Here is a 20,531-nt window from a genome sequence, read left to right as displayed (position 1 = left end):
TGGAGCAGTTCTGTGTCCTGGCAGTGGCTGCATGAATCTAGGCAGGTGTCGAAACTCAAGGGACAAAAAAATAATTTTAAAATAATTTATTTCAGAAGGTTGTCCAGTCCCTGAGGACAGGCTCGAGTCCCCTCTGCTCCTGGAAGTAATTACCTCTGTACTGAGAGGTTTAGGAAGATTCCCCAACCCAAGTTCCCTTCCGCATCGCTGGTATCCTTTGGCTGATGTTGTCAGGATGCATGAAAGGTCACAGTCTGATATTCTCTCTTCTATGAAATATCGTGGAGGGACTTCCCTGACGGTCCATCAGTTAAGATTCCGAGCTTCCAGGGCAGGAGATGGGGTTGATCCCTGGGAGGGGCTTTCCTGGTGACTCAGACGGTAAAGGCTCTGTCTGCAGTGCAGGAGACCAGGGTTTGATCCCTGGTCAGGAAGATCCCCTGGAGAAGGGAATGGCTACCCAGTCCAGTATTCTTGCCTGGAGAATCCCCATGGACAGAGGAGCCTGGCAGGCTATAGTCCATGGGGTACAAAGAGTCAGACACAACTGAGCAACTAACACTTTCACTTGGGGTCCTAAAATCCCACATGCTGCCCAGTGTGTCCAAAAAAAATGTCACAGCGTTTGCACCTCTGCTTCAGACCTGCCCCTCGGAATACATTTAGGATGCACATTTAAGTGATTTTTTTTTTTTTTTTGCCACTTTCAAGATTTCCTTTTGTGTGAGTATTTATATGAATGTTTATATGATTGTGTGAAAGTCGCTCAGTCGTGTCCAGCTCTTTGTGACCCCATGGACTGTATAGTCCATGGAATTCTTCAGGCCAGAATATTGGGGTGGGTAGCCTTTCCCTTCTCCAGGGGATCTTCCCAACCCAGGGATCAAACCCAGGTCTCCCACATTGCAGGCGGATTCTTTACCAGCTGAGCCACAACAGAAGCCCAGGAATACTGGAGTGGGTAGCCTATCCTTCTCCAGAGGATCTTCCTGACCCAGGAATCGAATGGGGGTCTCCTGCGTTGCAGATGGATTCTTTACCAACTGAGCTATATATGATTGTAAGCAATTCTATGAAACTGATAAATTGAGAACAGTGATTCCTTTTCCACTGTTAGTTTATTCCTTTGAAATCTTTTCTCCTTTGGAAACATGTCCAGAAGGGTGAACCACCTTCACGTCTCTCTCTCCAGCAAAGCCAAGTCTCCTGTCTTGAACAGACTCCACCGTCCACGCATTTGCCTGAATTTGAAACCCGGGGTGCATCCTTGCCATCTCTTTCACGCCCTTCGTTAGGCACCGTGCTCTGTATATTCTGTCTCCTAAATAGCCCTGCAATCGACCCCTTTCCTTTCCACCCAGCTCACCACCCTGCTCTCCCCTTTAGCTGAGATCTTTCTGATACTCACATGCATTCAGCTCATTCTCCTGCTGAATTCAGCTCATTCTCCTCCTCCTTGTCAAGCTCTCATTCCCTTTATTATTGAATTTACTTATTCATTTTGGGCCCTGCTGGGTCTTCACTGCTGCACGGGCTTTCCCCATCAGGTCTCTGTGGTCCTCCGCCTTCCCCTGCTCAGACCCTAGACCCGAGTGGCTGGGTGACTGGGGAAGCCCTCTGCCCCATCAGGTCTCTGTAGTCCTCCGCCTTCCCCTGCTCAGACCCTAGACCCGAGTGGCTGGGTGACTGGGGAAGCCCTCTGCCCCATCAGGTCTCTGTGGTCCTCCGCCTTCCCCTGCTCAGACCCTAGTCTTGGGCAGCTGGGGGACTGGGGGCGGGCTCTCTGCGGTCCTCCACCTTCCCCTGCTCAGACCCTAGTCTTGGGCGGCTGGGGGACTGGGGAAGCTCTCTGCCCCATCAGGTCTCTGTGGTCCTCCGCCTTCCCTTGTTGGACAGGGGAGGGGTGTGCCTTGTACCCAGGACTGACTCTGCTGTCTCTAAAGTTGTGTCTGGCCAGCCTGGTCAAGGATGGTTTGCCCTGCATCCCACAGCCATCCAGACTGCCACAGAGAGGGATCCTGGAGCGCTGACAGGCTCTGCTGACTTCACAGTTCTGCCAAGCCAAGGGCCTACCCGCTCTTGTTTGAAGCCTCGTCTGATTTCCTGATTAAAGCAGACTACCAGGAACATGGAAGTCCCATGGTCTCAGCTTATGGGCACTGCCTGTGTGTCCCAGCCCCTCCTTCCCCACTGACCAACCAGTGTGGCACGTGGACAGGTCACTGGCTTTTCTGGGCCTTTTTCCTCTTCTCTTTAATGAGGAATTTGCATGAGGCAGTGATCACTGATTCTCTCCAGAAGTTTGATTTAATAAAGTCACTATTATATCTACTGGGAGTTAGTGTCCGGGCTGGTAGATGAGGCCTGCACATCTACTTTCTTACCTCACTGGGTCCCAAAGAAATGATAGACAATGAGGTGGGGAAAAAGAGAAGGAAGTGACAATACCCTCAGTGAACCAGAAATGCAGAGGAGTCCCTGGAAGGTAACAAAGGAATGGGTTGCCAAGGAAACCAGAGCAGAGGATGCAGCGGCTCAAGACCCTGGAGAGAGACGTGAGTGAGCTTTTCATGGAGCCCTGGAGAAGCTCCAAGCTCCTTAAACACAAAGAACGGGAACTGCAACCGCCTGGAGCAGCTGCCCCACCTCCAGGAATCCCCAGCGGCACTTGCTGCAGAGCAGAGCAGCCCAGAGCGGATCTTGCCTCCAGGATGAAACCAAGCGTTCTCTAAAGAAGGTGGGCAGACTACCTGGACAGTTCCTGGCAATGGTGCTGGGCTCTGAGGTAACCTGAGACCTCAGAACAGACAGAGGAGAGATGATGCTCTCCAGGCTCCCCAGGTGATGCTTGTGGTAAAGAACTCACCTGCCAGTGCAGGAGATGTAAGACACGCGGGTTCGATCCCTGGGTCAGGAAGATCCCCTGGAGGAGGGCATGGCAACCCACTCCAGTATTCTTGCCTGGAGAGTCCCCATGGACAGAGGAGCCTGGCGGGCTGCAGTCCATAGGGTCGCAAAGAGTTCAACACGACTGAAGCGACTTAGCACACACACACAGGAGCAAAAGACATCATGTGCTTTACACCCAGAATAACGCTTTCTTATTTTCAGCAGCCATGAGTGAGAGTCCCGGCTGCCAACCTCCTTCCCACCTACCCAGCCTCCCATCGAAAGGAGAGGCCTGAGGGAAATAAATTCTAACCAATCTTCAGAATTTTAAGAAACATACTGCTAAGCTTCTGGAGAGAAGAAACATCTTACCAAAAAGAACAGAATCAAACTGGCAGCAGACTTCTCCTCAGCCCCACTGGTGGTGCCGTGTCTGCCACGTTTGAGGGAGATAAACTCCAACTGAGAAAGCTACTCCTAGCCACATTATTAATCAAAGCGTGAAGATCCATAAGGATGTTTCTGTGCCTTGAGGAACTCAGAAATTCATCTTTACATCCCATATGGGGGGGGAAAAAAAGAAGTCAAAGAGGTCCTCCAGGTAAAGCAAAAGAAAAAGCAACAATCTAACAACAAAAACAGAGATTGCTTGGTGGGCAAGAAACAGTGGCGGCCAGTGATCCAGAAGAAGGGAAGATGCCTGGAGAAAAGTGGAAATGCTTCAATAGACCCTGACTTTTTAGAAAGTTAATTAATTAATCTATTAATGGCTCTGCTAGGTCTTTGTTGCCTCAAAGCCTTTTTCTGGTTGTGGCAAATGGGGGCTACTTTCTAGCTGCGGTGCTCGGGGCCTTTCATTGCACTGGATTCTCTTGTTGCAGAGCATGGCTCTAGGCAAGGGGAGTTGGTGGTTGTGGAGCACAGACTTGGTTGCCTCATAACACAGGGAATCTTTCTAGACCAGAGATTGAACCCAGGTTCCCTACATTGGCATTCAGATTCTTAACCACTAGACCACCAGGAAAGTCCAAATAGACCCTGACTGTTGGAGGTTCTTGGACTGCAAGGAGATAAAACCAGTGAATCCTAAAGAAAATCAGCTTTGTATATTCATTGGAAGGACTGATGCCGAATCTGAAGCTCCAGTACTTTGGCCACCTGATGCTATGAGCCAACTTATTGGAAAAGACCCTGATGCTGGGAAAGATTGAAGGCAGACGGAGAAAGGGGTGGCAGAGGATGAGATGGTTAGATAGCATCACCGACTCAATGGACATGAGTTTGAGTGAACTCTGGAAAATAGTGAAGGAAGGACAGGGAAGTCTGGGGTGCTGCAGGCCGGGGGGTTACAGAGTAAGGCACAACTTAGCCACTGAACAACAACAGTTGAAACGTCTCAGGTCTGGTGGAGAGGTTTCCTTTGCAGTGGACTGGTCACGCCATTTGCTGTCCAGTGAGTGGTCCTCTGGCATTGCCCTGCCAGCCCTCCCGGTCCTGGCTGTGGGCCCTCACGTCGTCCCCTCCTCACCAGGTGCTGTTGTTTCTACCTCTGCGGCATGTTCCCAGCTCCCCTGGGAGGAGGGGAGATGGTGTTGACACAGTCGGGGCGAGGAGGGCGGGAGCGGGGAGAGCTGGGCGTGGTTTGGGAAAGGAGCATGCCCACGGCTTCCTAAGCCGGCTGCACTTTGTCACTTGGGGAGCTTTAACATGCCTGATGCCCACACCCATTCCTGGCTGATTGCATCAGAAGTCCTGGGGACAGCGCCCAGTGACTCTGCTGTGTAGCCCCTGGGAGGTCAGGTGAATTCAGATGGAAGTGAGGATTCAGAGCCTTCAGTGGGCTCCTGTGGGGCTTCCGCAGTGAAAGACAAGCTGTTCACACTGAGAAGATCAGAAATAGGCCCCAGAGATGTTTTTCTTTTTAATTATCCTTTCATTTACATGAGTAATTAAAAATAAAAGTAAACACAGCATATAGAGTAAAAAGCTCTTATCCATCCCCCAGAGATAAGCCAGTGTGTGTCTCTCCAGGTCTTTTCTGTGCATTTACCCAAAAGGGTGTGGAACTAGAGCTTGTCTGCACTCTGACTGAGGACGGATTGGTGGTGCTGCCATAGGTCCCTTATACAGGTGTCGAGGGGGCAGCAGGCCCCCTAGTCCCAGCCACCTGCTGGCACAGGAGCTGGGATCGTAGTAGGAGAGAAGGTTCTTGGAGATGTTTTCAGCAGCTCCTTTCCCTCTCCGCACCCCGCCCCACCCTGTGCTCCTGGAGGTGGGGGGGGCCACCTGGGAACGGCCTCTCTGGACGGATGGCCCTCCTGCCAGGGCCATGGCCAGCGTGAGGGCTGCACAAGAGGAGCCTGGCCCAAGGGGTCCCCAGGAGCGTGTTGACCTACAGTCAGGAGGTGGGCACAGGCCAAGGGCAGTGTTGCTGGAGGGAGGCGGGAATGGGGGTGGGGAGGCGGGCCGACATCACCAGAGGGCCCTGGCCCCAGTTGGGCTGGACCTGTCCTTGGCGGCCCTTTGTCCAGGTCCAGGCCAGGTGCTGAGCTGGACAGGTGTGCACACGGCTTCCCCCATAGGCCTGTGGGCCACTGCTAGCCAGGGAGTAGAGGCCCTTCCTTGTGGAAAGGACTGTACCCTGAGGTCCCTGGATTGCACTGGAGTGTTTGGTGCTAAAAGGGATGGGCTAATTAGCTGCTATTTCAGAGAGCCTGGAAAAACTATGGCCAAGATGCAGGGAGGTGGTAGGAGCAGGTGGATTCTGCTTCACTCTGAGGAGTCCAGCTTGTCTGTGACTGGTTCTACATGTATATGTATATGTGTATATACACACACATGTGTGTGTGTGTGTATAATATATACATGTTATAGATGAAAGCATGCGATGTACACATTGTATATTCAGATACACACATGCATGCATATTAGGGTTTACATTTTTTGCAAATTTAGATCATACTACATTTGCATGCTTTTCTGTAGATCTTTATTGACATTTCATACTTTATAAATACTTCCAAGTCAGTAAATGGATCTACTTCATTTCTTTTAATCACTCTTTAGTATTCTAAATAGTTAACTATTCCCAAATCAAGTGTTTATGATACAGTTTTTTTTAATTTCATTTTGTATTAAATTTTTATTTTGTTTAGCTGATTAACAAACAATGTGATAGTTTCAGGTGAACAGCTAAGGAACTCAGCCCTTCCTATACATGTATCCATTCTCCCCCAAACTCCTCTCCCATCAAGGCTGCCACATAACATTGAGCAGAGTTCCCAATGCTATGCAGTAGGTCCTTGTTAACCATTTTAAATATAGTAGTGTGTACATTGATATGACTAAATTTTTAATACAGATCTGGCTGCAGGGAATATATTTGCTCATTTATCTATTTGCTTCTATAGAATAAATTCCCAGAAGCGTAATTGCTGTGTCATAGGATGAAAACATTTAAGATTTTCATAGAAACATAAGCGATGCCAAATGGCTGTCCAACAAAGTTGGGCCATGTTTAAACTACCAGCAGCATATGGGTGTGCCCATTTCTCACACTCTGCCAACGATGAATAGCACTTGCCTTTTAAAATTTCCAGGTGTCTGATTGTTGCATTTGGTTTTGAGTGAGGATGTTTTTCTATGCTTACTGGCTATTTCTTACTGTGTGAATTGTTTTTCCATATCCTTCGCCCACTTTTTAATGGAATGTTTGCATTTTCTGTATTGCTTTATAAGAGCTCTTTATAAGTCAGGAATATATATTTCCTGTCTTATGTATATTGCATATATTTTTTCTTAGGATAACTCAAATCTTCAGCTTTATTGAAAGCTTTCACAGTGTAGAAAAGGTTTGGAAGAGATGAAATAAGAAGCCACCTACTTTTAGGACTGGAAAAAAAAAAAAAAGATGAAAGGGCTTAGCATTCACATACAACTTTTCAAATAGGGTTTAACTTTACCGATTAAAAAAAAATCCAAGAGTCCCATTGTTAGAATTACTAGCTGGCTTTTGCTTTGCTTCTCCTTCTACTTTTAAAATACTTGAGATATAATTCACATATCCCTACATATTTTTCACTACCACAGTCTAATTCCAGAACATTTTCTTTGCCTCAAAAAGAAACTGCAGTTCATTAGTAGTCTCCTTTAAACATTCGATGAAATATGCCAGTGAAGCCTTCTGGAACGGGGCTTTTCTTTGTGGACAGTTTCAAACTTCCTAATTCAATCTTTTTAGTCATAATCAGTCAATTAAAATTTTCTTCTTGATTCAGTTTGGTAGTTTGTTTCTTTCTAGGAATATGTCTGTGTCATCTAGGTTATCTAGTTTGTTGACACCCAGTTGTTCATAAAATTCCTTTATAATCCTTTTTACTTCTGTACAGTCAGCAGTGATGGTCCCTCTTTCATTCTTGATTTTAGTAATTTGAGTCTTTTCATTTCTCTTGGTCAGTTCAGCTAAAGGTTTGTCAATTTTGTCGATCTTGTCAAAGAACCGGCTTTTGGTTTTGTTGATTTTCTCCATTGTTTTTCTGTTCTCAGTTTCATTCATTTCTTCTCTAATCTTTATCATTTTTTCCCTTCTGTTGTTGCTTTCAGTTTCATTTGCTTTTTTAAAACGATATCTAACATAGAATGTTTCAGCATTCAAAAATTTAACATCACATGATATCCAGTCCCATCACTTTATGGCAACTATAAAGGGAAAAATTAGCAGTGACAGATTTTATTTTCTTGGACTCCAAAATCACTGTGGATGGTGACTGCAGCCATGAAATTAAAAGATAATTTTAATTGCTCCTTGGAAGGAAAGTATGACAAATCTAGATAGCGTATTGAAAAGGAGAGACATCACTTTGTCAACAAAGATCTGTATAGTCAAAGCTATGGTTTTTCCAGTAGTCATGTGTAGATGTGAGAGTTGGACCATGATAAGAAGGCTGAGCACCGAAGAATTGATGCTTTTGGATTGTGGTGCTGGAGAAAACTCTTGGAGAGTCCCTTGGGCAGCAGTGAGATTAAATCAGTCCATCCTGAAGGGAATCGACCCTGAATATTCATTGGCAGGACGGGTGCTGAAGCAGCTCCCGCTAGTTACCTGCTTCACACACGACAGTGTGCGTGAGGCAGTGCTGCTTCAGTCCCGCCTTTCCCTTCCCGCTGTGTGCTCCAGCGCACCGTTCAAGTCCCTTGTCGTTTCTTTACCTCCTTTAGGTTTTATCTTCTCAGTAGTTGCCCTTGGCGATTTGAATTTATAACAATCTGGTATAGATTAATTCCAGCGTAATTTAATAGTGTATCGACAGTTTGTTCTTTTATAATCCCGTCTCCTCACCCCTGTTTAGTTGCTGTGCAAACGGTATCTTCACACACCATGTGCCTGTTAACACAGAGTTATGGTTATTGCTTTATACAGCTGTCTTTTAAATGGAAGGAAAAAAGAGTTACAAACAATACATTTCTATTATTATAGATGACTTTGATATTTACCTATGTAATTACCATTACTGGCGCTCACTTATTTTGTGTGGTTTTGAGTTCCCATCTAGTAGTGCCCATTAGTATTTCCTGTAGGGCAGGTTTGCTAGTGTTTACCCGAGTATGTCTTAATTTGTCTTATTTTTTTTCCCCCTTCGTTTTTAGCAATTGAGGTGAAATTTATATAACATAAAATAAACCATTTTAAAGGGAACCGTTCAGAGGCGTTCAGTACACTCACCACCCCTCTCTACTTTCAAAGCATTTTTTTTTTTTCACTCCAAATGGATATTCTGTACCTGTTAAGCAGTTGTCCCCATTCTTTCACTGTTTTTTTTCTCTTTTTTCAAATACTGCTTCTGCTTTGTTCTTTTGACTGTGCTGGGTCTTTGTTGCAGTGCGTGGGCTCTTCATTGTGGTTCTTCGCTGCAGGATGTGGGCCTAGTTGCCCCACGGCATGTGGGTTCTTAGTTCCCTTCCAGGGATTGAACCCACGTCCCCTGCATTGGAAGGCGCATTCTTAAACACTGGACCACAGGGAAGTGCCCCCGTTCTCTCATTGTTGTAGAATAGTTTGCTGGATCTAGTGTTGTTCATCCATAGTCTCATTCTTTTTAAAAATTTTTTATTTTTTTAAATTATGAAACCATGAAGACACATTTACAGGAGACTTGGAAAATACAGACCAGAGTTACATATAGTTCCACTATGTATTACAATTATTTTTTAAGTAGATAAATTAAGATTTTTAGTTGGAGTTTCAATATCAAACTCTCAAAAATTAATAGGATGAATAAACAGAGAAGTAGAAGGATATAGTAGGCCTGAAAAGCCCTATGACCCGATTCAGCGGAACTAAGACTTATACAGTTTTCGCACAATGATAGGATACGAATTCTGTTCACGTTCCCATTGCACAGTCTTTGCTTTTAGCAGGTTGAATAGTTCATCCCGCTGCTTTCTGGCCTTGTGACTTACGACGAGAAATCAGCCATGAATCTTACTTTGGTGCCAGTCTCTCAGTCGTGTCTGACTCTTCAGGACCCCATTGACTGTAGTCAGCCAGGCTCCTCTGCCCATGGAATTTCCCAGGCAAGAATCCTGGAGTGGGGGGTGCCATTTCCTTCTCCAGGGGATCTTCTCGGCCCAGGGATCAAACCTTCTTGTGTCTCCCTGCATTGGCAGGTGGATTCTTTACGACTGAAGCCACCTGGGAAGCCCATTACTCTCCCTGAGGACCCCTTAGGATATGAGTGCTTTCAGGATTTTCCCTTGTCTTTGGCAGTTTGATTATGATGTGTTGCAGAATGGATCCTTTGAGTTCGTCCTACTTGGAGTGTGTTGAACTTCTTAGATGTGTAGATAAATGTTGTCCTCAAATTTTACAAGTGTCCAACTGTTAGTTCTTCAGATATTCTTCCTGCACCATTCTCTTCTCTCCTTCTCAGATTCCTGATACGCGTATGTTCGCATGTTCAGTGATATGAGTTTTACTTCATTGTATCTCTTTCTGTTTCTCAGGCTGGTTAATCTCAACAGATGGATCTTCACATTCATTGAATCCATTTGAATATGCTCTTGAGTCCCTCTAGTGATTTTTAAAAAATTTGTTATTGTACTTTTCAAGTCCAGTTTCTATTTGGTTTTCTTTTATAATTTCTTTCTCTTTATTCTTAGATATTTGGTGAAACATCATTCTCATACTTTGCTTAATACACAGTTTCTTGGTTCTTTGAACATATTTAAAGTAGCTGATTTAAGTTCTTCGTCAAGTAAGTCCCAACATCTGGGTATCCAGTATATGGATCACACTTATTTTCCTTTGTATGTTTAGTAAGTTTGTGGAACATTTAAAATATATAATGTGGCAACTTTGAATTTCAGATTCTCTCTAATTCCCCAGCATTTGTTGTTGTTGTTTGTATTGACTTTTCTGAATAAATTTTATAAACTCTGTATTTTTTGTCATGTGTGGCCACTGAAGTCTCTACTTTGGTTGGTTTAGTAATCAGCTAGTGATTGGACAGAGACGTCCTTAGACATTTAGAGTCAGCCATCCTCCCAGTCTTTGCTGAGGGACTCTGTACTCAGACAGATGACAGCTCTGTCTAAACCCTGACTTCCTCCTTGCACAAGGACAGCAGAGGTGAGAGCTTAGCGCCTTCTCAGGCCTCTCCTGAGTGTATGCATAGCCCTTCATGTGGACTTCTAGATTCCTAGGAGCATGTTGGGCTTTTCCTTTTAAGCGTTTTAAATAGTCTATTGTTTGCCCCTAGGGGGCTTCCCTGGTGGCACAGTGGTAAAGAATCTGCCTGCCCATGCAGCAGACGCAGGAGATGCAGTTTTGACCCCTGGGTCAGGAAGATCCCCTGGAGAAGGAAACGGCACCCCACTCCAGTATTCTTGCCTGGAGAATCTCATGGACAGAGGAGCCTGGTGGGGCTGCAGTCCATGGGGTCGCAAAAGAGTCCGACACGACCGAGCGCAGCACGGCATAGTATTTGCCCTAACTGTATCCACTTGCCTCGGCAAAGTTGAATATTTACCTTTAGGGGGAAAAGAGCTTTTTATATCGAGTGAACACTGACTCAGGTCAGACTGGGCTTTTTTCCCCTGTAGGCAGGCTTCTCCAGGGAACCACTAAACAGATTAAACAGTGACAATTCTCTGAGAGTGGAGCTTTGAGGACACTCCAACCCAGGTCTTCCCCATCTGTTGGCTGCCAAGCTACTCATTTACACAGTAATTGTGAACCTGTTGATTTTCAAGGCTACCAGGGTGATGGAAAGCCAGAATAAGGCAAGTTAAAATGCCACAGCACTCACTGTTTTAACTGAGATTCAGCCATGGAATAGATGCTCCGTGGAATGGTAAAGACTTTGGCTAATTTCTAGAGTTCTGACAAAGTTGACTCTAACTTTTTGTTTATTTATTTTTTTCCAGTTTTTAAATTGCTTTTGTGGAGGAGAGATTTTTGAAGGTCCTTATACCACCATTCTTGATGTCATTTGCTCTTGTTTTTTTTTTTAATTATTATTAATAAAAATGTTTAGAATCACATTGAATGTTTGGTATCGTCATATTTGGTTAGCCAAGAGAGCTCAGTTTTGCCACTAATTCACTGTGTCCTGGGGCAAGGTACAGAATCTGTCAGCCTCAGTTCCACATCTTGAAAAATGGTTGGTTGCCTAGCAAAAGCTTCAGTTTTTCTGAGATTCTGAGCTTCTAAAGGCCATATTTCCATCCTCATTTTCAGTTCTTTCTTATGCAGCTTTACTGAGTTAATTTTTAAAAATTCTTACCATACCCTGTCAGTCATATTTTTGTGATAATTATTTCATTCTGAATTGTAAACATCCTTCTGATAACATCCTTATGGCTCTTGGCTGTTATCTATTCCTGCTGAGAGACTTTAAAAATGCAGTTGCTATGTATCTTACCATAGAAAAGGGGGTTACTCTTCTCGCTGTTGTCCGCCCCCACCGCCCTGGGTTAGCAGCTCTTTAGCTTGAAGTAGAAGATGCTTTTAAATGGGCCTTGGTACAGGGTAATGGTACCCAGGTCTGGAAGTAAAATGCCATAGCAACTGAGCCACACATCCCATGCCCTAATATAACTGCTGATGAATTGACCCCAATGGCAGATTTCAGCCTGCCTTGATCATACCATCTTTGTAAACCATAGCCTCTGTGCTTGGTCTTCAGCTGCCTTCTGATGCCTAATTGCCATGGACACCCACCCCCTCCCCACACTCCTGCGCCTCTGGGTGCCAGGTGCCCTCTCCCTGCCCTCCTTGCATCCAGCTCAGTGAGTGTTGGTTCGCTGTGTCCGACTCTTTTATGACCCCATGGACTGTAGCCTGCCAGGCTCCTCTGTCCATGGGATTCTCCAGGCAAGAGTACTGGAGTGGGTTGCCATTCCCTTCTCCAGGGGATCTTCCCGACCCAGGGATCAAATCCAGGTCTCCCTCATTGCAGGCAGGTTCCTTAGCACCTGAGCCACCAGGGAAGCCCCGATCAGCCGACACTGGATTCCAGGGCAGGAGGGCACAGCAGGGGCACAGCAGGGGCAGGGGCACAGCATCTGGCACTACTCCCCTGAAAGCCCACCTCACGTTTCTCAGGCACCTGCAGGTGGGCACCAGATTGACACTCATGCCTCCCTGTTTGCGCTGAAGTGGGCCTGGGTGGCAGGAGTGGGACAGGGGTGTCCTGGTGGTTTGGCTAGGCTGGCCGGCTTGCAGGGAGAAGGTGGGGTTCCAGTCCAGCCCCGCCATCTTATCTTTCCTCTCTTCCTCTCTGCCTGTCCTGGTCTCTGACTCAGAGCTGCTCATCCTGGCAGGAAGGGGCAGATGTCTGCCCTGTGCTTCCAGGGCCCCCGTTGCACCAGGTTCTAACCCACAGTCCCGCTCACGACCCCTGCTGGCCTCTGTCTCCAGGCGGAATGGGTCCCTGGGGGTCTGCAGCCCACCCCCCCAGCCCCAGACGGGCTCCCGTGGGCGCGCTGTCTCCACATCCCAGCGAGCTGAGCACGGGACAGCCAGAGCAGGCCTTGCGTGGAGGTGGTGTGCGTGGGCGCCATGTGCTGCGTTCTGAGAGATGCCAAAAATATCGGTGAGCTGCACGCCCTCCCCTTGGCTCCGAGCGCCTCAGGCATTACATCATTTCATCGGGGCCTGCGCGGCGGGTCCAGCGACAGGCGGGACACAGAGGGCCGGCCACTGAGTGACAGCCAGGGCTCCCATGCAGACAGCAACTCGGAGCTCTTCCCGTCCTACTCAGGCCCAGGCTCCTCCCTCTGGGGTAGAATTTTGGCACCTCTGGTTGGTCTCCCGATCGTGCTTGGTGTTAGTGTAAAGACACGTTCCTCAGGCGGTGCGGGACCGGGGGCGCGGCGCGTGCCTGCTGGGGGCCGAGCCCAGGCGGGCCTGCCCACGCGCAGGCCTCAGGCCGCCAGGGTAGGCGCCCACGGAGCAACTCGGCTTTCCTACAGCTCGGCTTCATGCGCACTCTGAGCCCTGGGAGCGCAGAGCTGCCCAGCTTACTCTCACAGCTATGGTGTCTCTCGCAGCCCTCAGCACCTGGCTGCGCCGGCTGGGCTGTGGCGCGGCGTCCAGGCGGGTGGAGCGGGCGGAACGCTGCTGGCCGCAGTGCCTCTGTGCAGTCCACGGAGACCGCCTCCTCCTGCCTCTGCGCCAGGGGCTCTGCCAGGCCTCGGGGTTCGCGTAGTCTTCCTTTTCTGTGGTCCCTCTGAGTTTGGTGAACTGCCCCACCCAGGCCTCCCCTGGGGTCATTCTGGAGCTCTGATCCTATGGGGACCCAAGACACCGTGACACGTCAAAGACTGGCTTTCCTGACCACCTCTCCTCAGCCGTTTTCATCCACGGATCTTGCTGTCACTGCTTGTCAGCTGGATCTGTCTCCTGAAGCCCTAGCCCTTCCTTCTTTGCCAGACTGTTTTCCACCCAAAGGAAGAAGCGTTTGCACCAGAGGACACTGAGCGTGTGCAGAAAGTGGGACAGACCTCAGCCATGGCTTATTCCGCTGGTTACCCAGCTGCTCCGAGGTGATTCTGAGGGACTTCCCTGGTACCGATCCAGGGGTGGACACTTCGTCTTTCAGTACAAGGGGTGCGGGTTCAATCCCTGGTCAGGGAGCTAAGATCCTACATGCCTCTCAGCCAAAAAACCGAAACATGAACCAGAAGCAGTGCTGTAACAGATTCAATAAAGGTTTTTAAAATGATCCACATTAAAAAAAACCTTTTTTAAAAAATGCGATTCTCCAAAAAGAAACGGTACAAATGAACTGACAAAACGGGAAGCGACTCACAGACTTACAGAACCAGCTTATGGGGGAAAAGGATGGGTGGAAGGGATAGGGAGAGTGGGATGGACATTGCTCTATTTAAAATGGATAGTCAGCAGGGACCTACTGCCTAGCACAGGGAACTCTGCTCAATGTTACGTGGCAGCCTGGGTGGTAGAGGAGTTTGGAGGAGAATGGATACATGTATATGTGTGGCTGAGTCCCTTGCTGTTCACCTGAAACCATCACAACATTGTTTGCTACTTGGCTATACCCCAGTGCAAAATAAAAAGCTTTTTAAAAAAGAAAAATAAAAGGAAAAAAAAAAAGATTCTGATATAGAGGGGTCACACCTCTGCCCTTTGTAAATCTGCTATGAACAGACTTTCTTTACTGATACCAGCCTTTCGTTTGCCCCCAGGCCTTTCCTGTCCAGAAAGTGTATCTAACTGCTTTGTCCTAAAGATCTAAAAATAGAACCAAACAAAGCATGTCCCTGTGGCTTGACCTCACTCATACGGTTCCTGTTTGCTCCGGGAATTAGTTGGGACTCTTTATTTTGCAAATAAGGCTTGCAAAGTTTTGTTGGCTTTTTAAAAACCCAAGAGACAGACTTTGTAGCTTAGTAACTGGAAAATCACTGGTAACTGCCTTCAGGAACAGTTTGATCCAGGACTCTCAGCAGAGTCCCCAGGTGCCTTGCTTTTCCTCTTTACCTCTTGGTACTTCTTTCCTCTCTAAACTCATACCCTTCCAGACCCAAAAGAAAAGAAGTCGTCTCTTTCAACAATTCCATAAAAGCCCTGAGCCTCACTCTCCTGGGCCTGAAATGAGTCACATGCCTGTCCCTGAAACAACTACTCTTGCCAGGGTGTAGAGCTGCATTGACCAACTGTAGCTCCTGACTTGGGCCACATCATATGTTGAGTCAGGCCTTGGCAGGTTCTTACTGAGTTCCTGGGTGTCTGGGCCTGAGTGAACCCAGTTTCCACCCGTGCTGGAAGAGTAGGCCCCTGTACTCAGTTGTTGTTCAATCGCTAAGTTGTGTCCAACTCTTTGTGACCCCATGGACTGCAGCACTCCCGGCTACCCTGTCCTTCACTATCTTCCAGAGTTTGCTCAAACTCATGTCCATTGAGTCGGTTATGGCATCCAACCATCTCATCCTCTGTTGTCCCCTTCTCCTCCTGCCTTCACTCTTGCCCAGCATCAGGGTCTTTTCCAGTGAGTCAGCTCTTTGCATCCGGTGGCCAGAGTACGGGAGCTTCAGCATCAGTCCTTCCAGTGAATATTCAGGCCGATCTCCTTTAGGGGTGATGGGTTTCAGATCCAGGGATGGAGCCGCTGCCTCTGCCTTCAGTTTCTAGTGACAGGCAGCCTGAATGGTCTTTAACCCTCTCTGCCCCAGGTGGGTTCCTATTTGTAAAAAGTTGTATTCCCTCAGTTCTCCTGTGTTTGACCTTCTGTGACTTGAAGGAAAACCGTTTGTTACTGAAACTGTAGAATTGAATGCAGAAGTGTGCTTTCTTTTTCAAAGTATTTTTTAGTGTAATTGCTTTACAGTGTTGTGTTGGTTTCTGCTGTACAACAACATGAATCAGCTATAAGTATACGTATATCCCCTCCGTCTTGAGCCTCCCTGCCACCTCCCACCCCTCTAGGTCATCACTGAGTACCAGTCTGAGCGCCTACAGCAGCTCCCACTAGCTGTGTGTTTTATACCCGGTAGTGTATACATGTATCAGTGCCACTCTCTCAATTCGTCCCCTCCTCCCATTCGCACCCTGTGTCCTCAAGTCATTCTCTCTGTCTGCGGCTCTGTTCCTGCCCTGCGGCTAGGTTCATCAGTACCAGAGGTGGGGAACAACAGTTCTCTCCCCGCCTGCATCTGAAGTGGCCTGGGGTACTCTGAGAGCGATTGGGCCAGGGCATGATCTGAAGAGCAGGAGTTTTTAAAGCTCCCCAGGGGATTTTGATGTGCAGCCAGGGCCGAGAACAACTGCTGTAAAGCAGTGGTTCCCAAACATGAACATGCAGAGGGGTCACCAGGGGCCCTTGGCCCAGGGCGGACTTTGAGGCCATAGATCCGGGTGGATGGAGTTGGAGATTCTGCGCCTCTCATCAGCTCCCAGGCGATGCCGAGGCCGCAGGTCCCCTGGCTGCCCTTGGAGCGGCAGGGCCACCGGGTTCCATTCATGAGGCCTCCCAGCATCTCTGGCAGGTGCACACACGCCCGTCGGCCCCTGCTCACCCTCAGACTCCATGCCGCTGGGCTGCCTCCAGGAGAAAGCGGAACCACAGGCTTCTCAGACACCCTGCCCACAGCCGCTGTCCCGGGGGTGGGCTTCCAGGCAGGTGAGGCACAAGCCTCCCAGGTTGGGCAGCCTGTCAGCGCCTCACGCCATTAAGCTGAACGCTTGGTAAGTTTTCCTCTCCGAGAAGCAGAGTCAGTAGGGTGCTCTCCTCTGTTGCTCAGTGGGAGACGTATCAGACGGGACCACAGGATTCCCTGAGCCACCTGCCCAGGAACTCAGAGCCCGGGACTGAGTGGGACTGTGTCTACCAGGGACTTGGGGCTGCCCTTCTGGGTGCAGCTGGGTGCTGCACCCTTGCCTTTGGGGAAAAATGTGACTCAGTGGAGATGGAAGAGGGGCCCCTGTCTGTTCGGCCACCTGGTTTAGCTGCCTTTCAGCAGGAAAGCCTGAACCCATCCCAGGAGCAGGCACCCGGAAACAGGAGTCCCCCAGGCTCCACCCTCCACCTGGAGCCTGTGCTGGTGCCTCGTGCTGCCGCCGACCGTCACCTGGTGACACTCCTCCTTCCAGTGCACGACTCCGAGTGGCCTGGCTTGGGTGGAATTCTCGTAATATTCAGTTCCGCTGACGTTTAAAGAAGAAATGCATGTGGAATATGTACAGCAGCTCTTGGCACGTGTAAGCTCCGCCGGCATCATGCCTTGGCTTGCTAGGAGGTGAAGTGCGAGAAATTCCCGGAGTCCTCGTTTGTTCACGGGGCCCCACGTGTCTGCACAGCCTTCCTTCCTCTCTCCCGTGCGTCCGTCAGCTGAGGACTTCACGGGTGCTCCCTTTCTGGCTGTGGCGCCGTGCCTGTCGCTGTGTGCACTGATGGCCCTGGCTAGTCCCGGAGGATGTGGCTTGTGTGTTGCGCCGTACTAATCAGTCACGCGATATCCTCACATGCTTAGTTGACTCTTTGTGACCCCATGGACTGTAGCCCACCTGGTTCCTCTGTCTGTGGAATTTTCTGGGCAAGGATAACTGGAATGGGTTACCGTTTCCTCCTCCAGGAGATTTTTCCAACCCAGGGATCAAACTCAAGTCTTCTGCATTGCAGGCAGATTGTTTACTGCTGAGCCACTGGGGAAGCCCTGTATTAATTAATCACTATGCACTTATTAAGCACCTACTGCATATTTGGCTTCTTGGAATACATAAAACAATCTAGTTGATTGACATTGTGCTTAGAGAATTTGCAATCTGATTGAGGAGACCAGCTATGCACGTTAACTACCAACTGGTATGGGGCATCTATTAATATATATACACAACACCCTCCTCCCACCATGGCAGTATTGAAGAAAATGGGAACTTGGCTGCTTCTCCAAGGCCTTTAAAATACCGAGAGGCTGGAAAAATTTGGAATATTAGATGTCCTCACATAATGAGCCAAATGTGTGTTCAGATTGCTCCATGTTCTCACTCTCCAAATGTGATGTCTCCAAATTGCAAAATAGGAAGATATTTATGTCAAACCCAGCCAGCCCACACATCTGAATCACACAGGAGCACTTTGTCAGAGCATCTTACCAAATGGCTCAAACGGAAGCCAACTATTTGAGAATCCCCCCGCTCCTTAGGAGGGACTTAATAAAGCAAATTACCTTATTAAAAGTGATTTTGTCCTTTATTATTAAAAATTTTTGGCCATACCACATATCATGTGGGATCTTAGCTCCCCAATTAGGGAATTGAACCCGGGGCCCCTGCATTAGAAAGGTGGAGTCTTAATCCCTGGACCACCAGGGAAGTCCCTGCCCTTAGATTTTTATAAGCACAGGTGATGAGGCTCACTCGTTCATTAAATATTTCCAGGCATCTACTCTGTGTAGATATCAGAGCTACAGAGATGAAAAGAGCTTATCTCTTCCCTTAAGAAGTTCACATTCCAGTTGGGGAAATAATGTGAGTGGGCAGGGGCTCAGAGGAAGAATGTGAGGTGCCCAGCAAGTTCTGAGGTGTCTTAGGGTCGCGGGCAGAGGCACTGATGCGTGTGCATGAGGCGTTCCCTCAGGTAGCAGAGTGTCAAGTGTGGCTACGTGGGCGGGGGTGGTGGCAGCAGGAGGTGAGGTGGCCAGGCCAGACTGAGGGACTTCCTGTGATGTTCTCATTGCCACTTCATTTTTCTGGCTCGCAGACAAGCAGTATAGTGACTAGATTTTGAAACTATATTTTCCATAGATGTTGTTCTCAGCTCGAGCACGTCTTTTCCTCTGTTGGTTAACTTCAGAAAAATGAAGTTTGGGCCAATTTTACAGACCTTTATTTTTCCTGAGGTAATCCGATAGACTGTCAGGTATCAGAGTTCAAACCACTCATATTGGATTTGAGACAGAGGCCCAGAGAGGGAAGTGGTTTGCCCCGAGTCATTCAGCTGGTTAGTAGCTTGTTAGTGGCAGACAAGGCGAGAATCCAGCTCTATAGATTTACTGCAATTTCTGCCAATGATGTCGACAGGCTTCTAGCCAAGTGCTGCTCCAGGCAACTGGCAGGAGCTCCCCAGAGGGCTGTGTGGTGAGCAGTTCTGAGAATGATGCTGTGGTTGACTACTGATGTCTGCCAAGGACAGGTGATAGGAGACACCTTGACCTGGGCTTCTTAGGAGGCAGCTGCCCTCATGGGGCTCACAGCTGGATGAGGTACAGGCCTTGATTTCAGCATCAGATTTTCCACTTACACCATCCTGGACCTGCAGGGACACTGACCAGGCGCAGAGCAGGGCTGGCCGTAGCAAGCGGCAGGGTGGCTCAGGTTCAATGCGCTGAGTGCTGAGCTGGCCTCCAGTGGGGTGAGTTGCAGCTGTGGGTCTGTTGGACTTGGCCTCTGGGGAGAGAGGGCTACTGGCTGGGATCACTTCTCAGAGACATCCACCCTGAAGCCAAGCCCATCCTGACCCTTCTGCCCCTGACTTGCCTCATGGGAGACAGGGACACCCCCGCCAGTCCGTTGTCCCTTTCCCCAGAGAAGGCTGAGCTGTTGGCAACATCCAGGCAGCTGAGAGCATCTTTAGAAGATTCTAAAGAGTCCATGGGCAGGTGGGTGTAAACTGCCAGCAGAACACTCAGCAGTCATTTTTCCCCAAGTTCATTAAACTCACTGCTTTCTTTAGTTACCATCAAATACACTGGTTATGCTTTATTATTTCAATTATAAACAAGTCAATCAGAACTTTCTTTGGAAGTGTTGATGCTGAAGCTGAAGCTCTGATACTTTGGTCACCTGATATGAGAACCAACTCACTGGAAGAGACCCTGATGCTGGGAAAGATTGAAGGCAGGAGGAGAAGGAGGCAACAGAAGGTGAGATGGTTAGCTAGCATCACCAACTCAACATGCATTTGAGCAAACTCTTGGAGATAGTGAAGGACAGAGGAGCCTGGCGTGCTGCAATCCACAGGGTCGTAAAGAGTCAAACATGACTAACAATAACCAGGACCAGAGGGTCGTAAAGAGTCAAACATGACTAACAATAACAAGGACCAGAACTTTATATATATGGATGCGTTTCGGAAAATAGAAGAGGAATCTAGGACTTCTTCAGTACCGTCTTCAGAAGTCGCCCCTGCTGCCTGCTGCTCCGCAGTTTTCATAATACAGAGTCACACTTGTCATCCAGAGCCTTCTGTCAGCCCTCTAGATGTTGCCTGGAAACCGCCGACAGTGCGGTTAGCAGTCTTTAGACTTTGCAGGAACTCAGGTGCAGTTGCAAGGCTGGGCGGCAGGAGTCTGTTATTTTGAAGTGGCAGCTGCAGGTCATCAGAGAAGACGTCACCAGGAGGTGGCTTTGTGGAGGGGGCGGGCGTAGCCTGTGCACCTGCCAGGTGTGGTCACCAGCTGGGAGTGCTGCAGCTCTGGCTGCCACAGCAAGCCCTGGGGCAGGTGCCTGCCTGAAAGGAGGAGCCTTGGGAAGGTCCCAGGAAAGTTCACCAAACACATCCAGGCCCTGCGGCAACAAGCTTGAAGAGGGAATAAGGAGAAAGCCAGAGCAAGGGAACAAACGGCTGTGGGGCGGGGGCCTTAGACATTCCCCCAGGGCCTGAACCCTCACTCCGATGGGG

The 20,531-nt window shown here is 48.5% G+C and overlaps 1 protein-coding gene across 2 annotated transcripts in view; it reads left to right on the top strand.

Moving 5' to 3' along the window:
- Positions 1 to 20,531, top strand: part of KIAA1211L (KIAA1211 like) — a 125,625-nt gene that overhangs the window by 35,368 nt on the left and 69,726 nt on the right. The gene's annotated exons all lie outside the window — the stretch shown is intronic.

The sequence above is a fragment of the Capra hircus genome, chromosome 11, assembly GCF_001704415.2.
Source record: "Capra hircus breed San Clemente chromosome 11, ASM170441v1, whole genome shotgun sequence".
Classification (NCBI taxonomy): domain Eukaryota; kingdom Metazoa; phylum Chordata; class Mammalia; order Artiodactyla; family Bovidae; genus Capra; species Capra hircus.
The sequence above is the reverse complement of the archived record's forward strand: the minus strand, read 5'-3'. Positions and strand labels throughout refer to the sequence as shown.